The sequence below is a fragment of the Sparus aurata genome, chromosome 13 (assembly GCF_900880675.1).
Source record: "Sparus aurata chromosome 13, fSpaAur1.1, whole genome shotgun sequence".
Classification (NCBI taxonomy): Eukaryota; Metazoa; Chordata; class Actinopteri; order Spariformes; family Sparidae; genus Sparus; species Sparus aurata.
In genome coordinates this window covers 11,568,751-11,578,624 of record NC_044199.1, presented here as the reverse complement: position 1 = coordinate 11,578,624, position 9,874 = coordinate 11,568,751, and the positions used below count along the sequence as shown (strand labels likewise).

Genomic DNA, 9,874 nt, shown 5'->3' with positions numbered 1-9,874 from the left:
AAGGCATTCAGATCCGAACAGCCAGCAGTCTTTGTCTATTTCACTTTACACGTTACGGGAGGGGGTGACACGTGGTGTTTCACATTTTTTTTCTTTTCTTGCTGAAGCAGAGTGAAGGAGTTCACTGAATCTAAAAACATCCAGCAAGTGCCAGTTGACAAATCAGGGGACAAGGAGACTGCACGTCACCAGTTTACACTGTCATGAATTCCATTAAATGGCTTCATTTTTGCATGAGAATTGGTACTCGCTTCTATGTAAATGGGTTCCAGCCTTTTGGTGGCATATGTACAGTATGAGGCAACTGTGAGTTAAAGACACCATATGTAATTTTTGCCGATAGGAGTCTCTCAAAAAGACAGAAGTAGCCCAGGATCGTGAGCATCATTGTTTCCATTGTGAAATGACCACCATTGCTGATGAAACCTATCTATGTTGCTCAGGCAGAAATGTTTCACGTTATGTTTAGCCATGTTCGCTGACTTCCTTCTTCCATTCTCCAACTCTTTCTTTGAAGTTATAGCGTCAGACGACCAGTTGGATGAGAAATGCCCTGTAACCTTGAGTTAAATTACAGATTTCTCTGGGATTGAACACAAATCAACACAATGTACAACAAAGGTCCAGTCACTTTTTTCAACACTTTAATGTAGAAATATTACATATCATATCGTTAACATTAATTTATAACATAAACTCAAAGAGAATCTGTTAGGGATGTATACCGAGGACCGGTACTTTTTGGTACCGGCTCCTAATTGGGTCGGTACCAGGGTAGCGTTAAGATCCTGGACAAACGGTACTGTTATCGGTACTTTAAAAAAAAAAAAAAAAAACTTTTTTGATGATTTTTTATTGTTTTTTGACATGGATGGTTTCTGAACGTCTACCCAACCATAATGACTATAAACTTAAAAACAAACTCCGTGACTTGACGTCGCAGAAACGAAACCAGGTGTCGCTGTCACGGCGCTGCAGTCTTTAGCGTTAGCCGGGCTGCTAACTGTACTCGCTTTGTTATAGCAATCAAACATGCCGCACTCCTTTAGCTTCATATTATGCTCTAAGTGTTTGCTGATGTTGCTTACCCCGAATTTCCTCTGCATACTGTCCGCTGCGTTACGGCTCCGATCCGGTTTTGCTCTGACGTCTGCCGTCTGGTAACCCCCACCGGTTGCTTTTGAGTCAGCTACGGCACAGTACGGTAGACAGCTGGCGTTGCGAGGCCGAGGAGTTTCCACGATAATCACATAATCACTCGTGACCGCAGTTATAGGTATGTGTCATAAAAACAACAACAGGAAGTGTTCCCGACCGAAGGATTAGTAGAAGAGCTTGTGTTTATCTCTTTTTTGAGATTTGTGACTGTTTTATTTTGAAAAGTAACCGGATGTTATACTGATATTTCGGTACTTGACTTCCTGTCTGCTCGGTGCTAAATTCAGCTGAATTGCTGCGTCGTGCTCCGGCATCTGCCAGATATAAAAGTCCTGGTTATGTGTTCCGGAGTGTTTGTAATTGCATAGCTTCTGTTCTGCTTTAGAGAGCTTTATTATTACCTTGTGGTAATAAAAGGGTGAATCTTTTGACATCTTGTAAAGTCTTTATTTTTTTACACAAAATGACATGTTGTAGTATCAATAAGAGTATCGATAAGTATCAGTACCGATAAGGAGTAATTGTATTGGTATCGACAAAATCCTAACGATATACATCCCTAGAATCTGTCATTCTTAAAGGTAAGTAACAGGAATTTGTGATCTTGACTTGTGCAGTATTTAAACAGGACTTAAAGGATCAGTTCATCCAAAAATGTTTAATTCAGTCATCAGCAACTCACTCTCATGCTGATGGAAAGTCAGGCGAAGTTCCGTGCTCCATGAAACATTTCTGAAGCTTCACGGCATAACAGCACTGCAGCATTTTCCTAAACAACTGAAGTAGATGGGGACCTGTTTTTTTTTTAGTTTTTTTTTTAATTACTCTATACAGCTCGTCCAATGTAATCCAAGTCTCATGAAGCTCCAAGATCCAAAGTTGAAACGATGTTGTTAACAGGCTTGGATTATGTATGGATGGATGGAGCCATTTTATGTTTTTTTGGTAGTTTTTTCCGTATTATATTATATTATATCATACTGCGCAGCAGGTAGGACAGTCTTTAAAAGAACAGTTGAGGAGTGAGCATGATGAAAGGGTTAGGGTTACCCAGTGACGCAACTTATCTCAACCTGACCGCTGCAAAGCTAGTCCTACAGTCAGATGTGAGAGAGCCTCCGGTCTTCAGGGGAGATGGGTCTGACAAAGAACATAGTTTGTGAGTGGAAAGAGTTGATGGAAGTATATTTCAGAAAACAAGCCACACCCCTGAAAGAACAACACACTGAGAATATGAATATCTGGATGAACGGGCAAGGCTTAAGACATTGTGAGGACAACTTTGAGTAGCTGCCTGTCCACGAAGCCTCAAGAAAATCCAAAGATCATTTATGAAATCCTCAGGCAACGTTTTAGCAATGCGACCTATTAATGTATACCAATGGCCAGTTTCTACAGCACCCTCCCAGTGGCAGGACAGACCCCTATAGAGTACTGGCTCCAGTCTAATAAGGCAGTTGATGCAGCAGAGGAGGGGTTGAAAATGTTAGGGCAACATATGGAAGATCCCTGCCAGGAAGTAGCCATGAGGTTTGTCAGAAACTGCCCAAATTGGCCCCTTACCCTTGCATGCGCTCTAACCACTCGACCACCTGCGCGCCCAAATTAAAGCATCTTAAGCCACTGACAGTCCATGCCCAGACTCCTGTATTGGACGATTCAAAGACAACATGCCACTCGGTAGAGTCATCTATGCAGGGCCAAAGCAGTGCAACACCCAGACCCCCTTGTAATGATAACGGTCTGAAAACATTAGTCAGCCTTTTTGACCATGTACTGTCACAGAACAACCATGCTGCAAGCAAGCCAGCCTCCTCTGATCAGTTTCAGCATAGATCCTGCAGAGTCTGCCAGTCGCCGGAGCATTCCACCCTTGCACACTGCAGGCAAAAGTGTCGATGCTGAGGATGCTTTGAGCCAAACCACATTAAGAGAGACTGTCCCAGTGGCCAGCCTGGCCGAGGTCAGCACGTCTCCCAGCCACAAAACACACAGCCTTTAAACTATCTGGCCCAAATTCGGTGGTGGGGTTGTGTGGGCACTGAAGAAACCCTCGACCCTAGTGGTATTAAACAACCATACATAAAAGCAGGTGCAGCAGCACCAACCAGTGCTAAAGTAATAGTACAGAACAAACAAAGACTGGGTCCCTTTGAAAAAATGTTTTATACCCCTGTACACATAAACAACACATTCCAGGTGCAGGGGATGCTTGATTCTGATTCAATGGACTGTACACTCAGCAAGCAAGCAGAACTAAAAATGGTGAGTGAGAATATACTCTCGGGACCCATTCCTCTGACGCAGGAGGTTGTGCTGGTAGGTTGCGGAGGGACACTGAGCAAACCAAAATGCAAGTATGAGGTGGAAATGAAACTGTATGGAGAGGGCTGCATTGTGCCCGTTCTCGTGGTACCTGGTCTATGTGATGAACTGATCAAAGGCACAAATGTCAACAGATTCCTCATACATCAGCTGAAAGTAACCAACATCTATTGGCATCTTTTCTCCAGTGGCAATCTTCTCCCAGAGTGGGAGCAACTCGTGCATCTCTTGGCAAATTCATCCTGGTTGAGAGGTGACGAGCTACCAGACGTGATCAGGACTGTTAAGCCCCAGCCGTCAGTCACCTTGCTGGTGAAGCAAGAACATCTGGTTTGGGGCAAACTGCCAAAGAATGTCCCCATGTCACCTGGCAGCACGATAATTGTAGAGCCCACCTCCTCCAAGTTCATGCCTCGTAACATCATGGTTGGCCGTGTCATCACACCACTATTGGTTGATAGATGGACCCCCAAGAAAGTTACTAACCTGACGGACAAGCCCATCACCTTGAAGCGAAACAGTAAGTCTGCGGAAGTGTCTCCCTGTCTTGCTTTTGGGGCTCTGGCAGGTTTTCCAGGGTACCAACCAACCGGAGAGAGCCAAACAGGAGAAAAAACATGATAATGACCAGCCTACAGACCTTAAACAGCGACTACAACAGGTCGGGCTCGCTTACATTGATATTGACCAGTGCCACGCTTGAGAGAGAGGCGCACATCGTATCCGGCTCACTGATTAAAGACCATTCCGCCTCCCCAATCGGGGTACCAGCAGCCCATCACCAGAAACTATGGCAGTTCTGTCTGAAATGGAAGTACAGGAGATAAGAAAGTCAGTGAGTGACTACCCCCCTGTCGTGCTCGTGAGGAAATAGAACGGTAATTTGAGACTCTGCACGGACATCAGGTGACTAAATGCGAGGCCCCTTAAGGATGCGCACCCACTACCACACCAGCAGTGTTGGGGCTCATTACTCAGAAAAAGTAGTATATTACACATTACACATTACTCTCAAAAATAGTATTGCCTTACATTACATGATTACTCCCTGAAGAAAGTAATTAGTTACATTACTAGTTACATTACTCGTTACATTCGTATCTCCAACCGTCAAAAGTGGCTTTACGCAGCGGGGGGTCTTCAGGCAAGTCGCATGCACCAGCATGTTCTGCTCGTGTTTTTGACGCTGCCATTGTTATCCCATCTCCCCTTGCGGGTGGCGACTAACCAATCGGTGATGGTGAAAGATACCTCGTGCCTAAGAGGGACTAAGGCCCGATCACTCATATGTTTTCTCTGAACCTATGCGTTTGGTAGCTTGTACGGCTGATGGTAGATCTTAAAGTTCTACAGTGAGTCCCAGCCAGGTTTCCAAGTTTTGGTCAGTGTAGTAACTGGTTTATTCAGAGGTATGGTCTGGATTTTGGTGAAATCTAGCAGTGGTGGATGTAACGGATGTACAATGGTAGCAGGTTTACGTTTCACTAAATCCATTTTAATGCTTGTTCATATTTTGTTGCTGTTTTTTTTTTACGTGTTCACATCTAGTTCAGTGTTTATTTTGGGGAGCTTTGATTTTGGTTATTTAAATTAATTTATTTTGGTAAATTGTACTTTCGTTGTGTGATCTTTGAAATGTCTGTGACACCACTTCCTGTGGGTTCCCGCTATCCTCCTCCTCACTCGGTTTCTGGACCTCGTGAGGTGAGGAGAGGTAAGAGTTACGAGTGTTCCCACCTATAGCGTGTTAAAATGTGGTTAACAGATGTGCAAATCTTACTTGGTAACGGTCGCACACTTATTATAATTATTTTGGAATGTGCAGCACTTTTATGTAGCATACTAAGTTAAGCAAAAGTAGCATCATGGCAGTTTCTGCAGGTTGCTGGGTTCCCTTGTTTTTAAAGGTGTGCTTAAGGAAAGCTGTATGAGAAGTTGCTGTACTAATTTAAACCGAATAAATTCCCCCAGTCAGCAGGGCAGAAATTGTCCTTGTCTCATTCGCCATCACCCACAAACACCATGGAGAGCTCGTAGCAATCTGAAGAGTCAGGCCAGACCAGCTACACGTGCAAGTAGTTTTTTTTGGCTGAACTTATCCTTTTAGCACGTAATTGATCTTATCATAAAATGTTGCACATAAGTCAATTCATGTGCACACACTCTATACATTATACTGCACTGCTGGCAAAAAAAAGTTGTCTTAATGATTAGTTTTATGCTCCCTGACTCTAATTCTGATCATTATCAATACTAAGGAGTAGAAAATCAGCAGCTTTGCTGAAAACTAGTGGTGCGGAATTGATACAAGCCTGAGGGTTTTAGACCTCACTAGTCCTGCCTGACACTGGATAAGAATCAAAGGCTTGCTGAAGTAAACAACTCTGGATTGCAAAGGGACGCTTTAATTCCATGACCCACTCATGTGAATTCACCCCTGTTCTTTCTTTCCCCCCTTCCTTTCTGCTTGATTTATTATAAAATAGAAACAACTGTTTACTTCCACTGTCAGTCTGACACTCCCAAGGTCTGCTATAAATGGAGCATTTTGTACATTTTGGTTCAAGGGCACATAAATATACAGTTATGTCTGATATTGAGCTTCCTTGTTGCGCTGAACATTAGTGGCATCCATGTGCTGGATAACGTAGAAACAAGTTGATTCACAATGTTAATGCCAAGCTCATTTCCATACACTTCATTTGTCAGTGCCAAGCCGCCCCTCTGGCCTTGTGTGCCACTAAATTCAGCTGTCAGTCCTCATACGGGTTACTTTCTGACTGCGTCAAAGCTTTTACTTCCAGGTATGTACAAGTGTGTGTGTGTCTGCGTGTGCACCTTAATGCATGTGTTTTTCTTTGCATGTGTGTGTGCTGGAACATGTCCTGTACGTTCAGCTAACGGCAGACAGGGATTCTATATTATCGGTGATGTTCTAAGGTTAATTGGATATTAGCTGCAGACATCAGAGTCACATGAGGCCAGCTTTATTATGCGATTATGTGTGGCCTGATTCAAAATGTCACGCTCCACTGATGTGAATGTTAGATTTATGATACTTCTTATCAGATGAGGGAGAAAATATAATTTGAGGACGGACAGAAATATCACCTGGAGTCTTTGATGTCTATTTTAACAAGAGTTTTTTAAGCAAACACACAAAAACTCGTGGTGACGCGATGACGGAAAGAAAAAGAAAAAAAAACCATGCTCACTCTCTCCCTGGAAACCAAAATGGAGCTTTGTTTCTGTTCTGAGGGACTTGGCGTGTGTGAGCAAATATGTGTTTTGTGTTAGCAGACGGAGATATGCACACATCAAATGAAGTTGTAATTTCTTAGGATGGCTTGAGGCACCACATAACCTCTGTTTGATTAGATTTTGTGCAAGGGACTGTTTGCAGCAGAATGAGGGAGTGTTTGCAAGGTAGTCATGTCATTGTGTGTGTGCGCATATGTGTGTGTGTGTGTGTGTGTGTGTGTGTGTGTGTGTGTCTTTGTTGAAATGCTTGATGGCAGCAGCAGGCTCGGAGAGGTAAGCATGGAGCCGGAGGGCAGATGCTGATATAACGGTCTGGCATTATCAACTGCCACTCAGCATTAGTTGGCCCCTTACCCTCGCTCCATGTCCGCACCCCCGCACTGACTCACACTCTGCCGCCTGCTTGGCCACTCACATAGATTAACACCGGTACACCATGCTTGCATTTAATGGAATACACACACCTCACAGTAATAGTTCCATTTCTCCCTCCATTCTGTCTCTCTTTCACAAACACACACACACACACGCACAGAGAGAAAACACACATCCCCTCTCTTATTGTAATGTACATTACAGACAAATGGACCTCTGGAGGAGGTTGGGGCATGCTGTCACTGATGGTTCCCCGTACAAACTTCTAAGACATGGGCTGCGACTGTACGTGGACGGCCCTTTTTTTTCCATTAAATTAACTTTGTCTTTTTCTCTGTTGGTACGGACCGAGGAGGGCTGCAGGGTCGCCAGGCTGAGCTGGAAAATCGACACTCTTAAAACAAGGGGGAGATAGGGAGTGATGAATTCCCTGGTTTTTGCTGACATTTTGGCCACAATTATGGTAATGCAGGCTGGGGATCTTTCGGCAAGTGTGCTAATGCAGCTCCCTCGCACTGCAAAGGGTCTGTACCTGGAAGTGATAAAATAGGGCTCATGATTAACAGAAGCTTTTCCGCCCACGCCTCTTCGTCAGGGGAGGGAAGGACAAGTAATTGCACCGTAAGGTTCCTACAACACAATGCATAGCTGGGACTTGATGATGTGTGCAGGACCCTGGCGCCCACACTACACTATAATCTACAGTTTCATCTAGCTTCTCCTTTTTATTTGTTTTTTTTTTCCACAGACATGCTTTTCAGAAGCTAAAATTTCCCCGCAAGCCACACGCTAACCTGCACACATTTCACGGTCACGCGTTAGCATCAGGGGAGAAAATTAGTTTCACAGGGTAAAAGTTATAAGCTTGGCTTAATTTGTTTAAGACTGCACAGATTATTATGATTATCTTTTTACATTCAGCCTCTTTGTCGGTACAGTTTTGCAGAAGGGGACAGTTTTAGCACTCTGTCTCCCTCTCAGGTTGCTCATCGTGAGTCAAACATCCGCGTCAGAAGGCATAACACGATGTTGCACGATGACATCTGCTCCACACGGTGAGGCTTGTTTGCCACTGTTGTGTCGCGCTTGTTCTGCTCGTGTCAGGTGTTTTTATGGTGACGCAGCTGTGTTTACATCTGGAGAGGGTTGTGATGTCAGCAGAGAGATTTCTGTAAATGAGAATCTCATTAGTAGCCTTCAGATTTCTCTCTCACTGAGGTGCAAAATGGACTTTAATTCACACCTGTGTCTGGTCTATATGTTCACTGACATACTACGGATGTACTATCACAACATGAAAATGACTGATACGAGTGTTTTGCCATAAATAACGTAAATATTGAAATGCTCATCTTTAATACGGCCACTATGACACTGTCAATTTCTGATCTCTCTGTAAAGTGCTGCTTGTAAATTGTTAAAGGAAAAATTCAACCAAAAATTAAAATTCAGTTATTATCTACTCATCTCCATGCTGATGGAAAGGTGGGTGGAGTTTGGTGGACCACAAAACAACTCTGGTGCTTCACAGCAAAACAATGCTGCAGATTTTTCTCCTCAACAACTGATGAGTATGGGGACTTGTTTTAAAATGTAAAAACAAAAGACACAACACATAAAATGGCTCATCTCAAGAGGCCTGGAGATCCCGAATTGATGTGGAAAGAGGTTATTTACACCGATTTTTGTGTTGAAATCTTCATCATAGCTGCTAAGCTAAAAGTGTTAGCGTGAACCCCGTCTGAAGTGGGCGCACAAGATCGAGTGGGCATAAAGGTAAAAAGTAATGTCTTCTTTTTCTTATTTTACTGGGTTCACCCGAATTCACTTATTATCTACTCACCTCGAGTGAAGTTTTCTTGCTTCACAGCTCGTCCAGCATATCCAAGTGATTTGATATGATTTACAGCCCTTGACGTGCTGGCAAGCTTGTGCACCAACTTCTGTGTTCACGTTGTGTGCTAACACTTTTAGCTCAAAAGCAGCAGTAAAGATTTTTTTTTCACATTCTAAAACAAGTCAGTTGCTTGGGAGAATGCAGAAACGCTGTGTGCTTGAATGTAGCTTTTCTTTTTGGTCGAATTTACCCTTTCGTGTCATGAAATATGCTGATGTGTGCTAGAAAAGACAGTTTGGATGAAGTGTAAATAGAACGTAGAATATTTTTAGGAAGTCGCACGTACGCTCTGATACAAAATCACACTGTGATACATCCAGAACAGAAAACTCAATAAATCAATAAAATGAATAAATGCTGTGTGTGACTCACAGGAAAATTCATTCAAATATTCCCAATTTCTGTGCTGCCTCCATCCTCTCGGCTCTGTGCGAAGAATAATGCCTTTCTGTTCCCATTGTGCAGCGCAGTGAATGAACACCGTCCCTTTATAAGTGATCCTCGATGGGTTAACACCTCCACATTGATGAATATGGTGTTAAAGGTAATATTTGAATCTATGAGCCAATATAGATGATGTGAGAGAATTTGCTGCGAACAGCCGATGAATGCCAAACGTCTGTCGCATAAATTAGGTCCATGAGAGGAGTTATAGTGGGAGTAGATGGACCCTGCGGGAAGTGGATTCTGCGTGAGTAATGTGTGCGCATTGTGGTGATTGTTGTCCCACTCTCTCATTGTCTGCTACTCAGAAATTATTTACCCCCCCTGAATATTAGCTGTAAAATGCGCATTGCAACCTTTGAGAAACTGGTGGCGTCAGTGACGGATGGTGTTGGAGGCCAGAAGCAGGCAATG

At 43.4% G+C, this 9,874-nt stretch overlaps 1 protein-coding gene across 1 annotated transcript in view; it reads left to right on the top strand.

Moving 5' to 3' along the window:
• Positions 1–6,198: 6,198 nt before the first annotated feature.
• Positions 6,199–9,874, top strand: part of LOC115593966 (multidrug and toxin extrusion protein 1-like) — a 38,159-nt gene continuing 34,483 nt past the window's right edge. The window contains exon 1 of the mRNA XM_030437699.1: positions 6,199–6,287. The gene's annotated coding sequence lies outside the window, so the exon portion shown is untranslated. The remainder of the gene's footprint in view (positions 6,288–9,874) is intronic.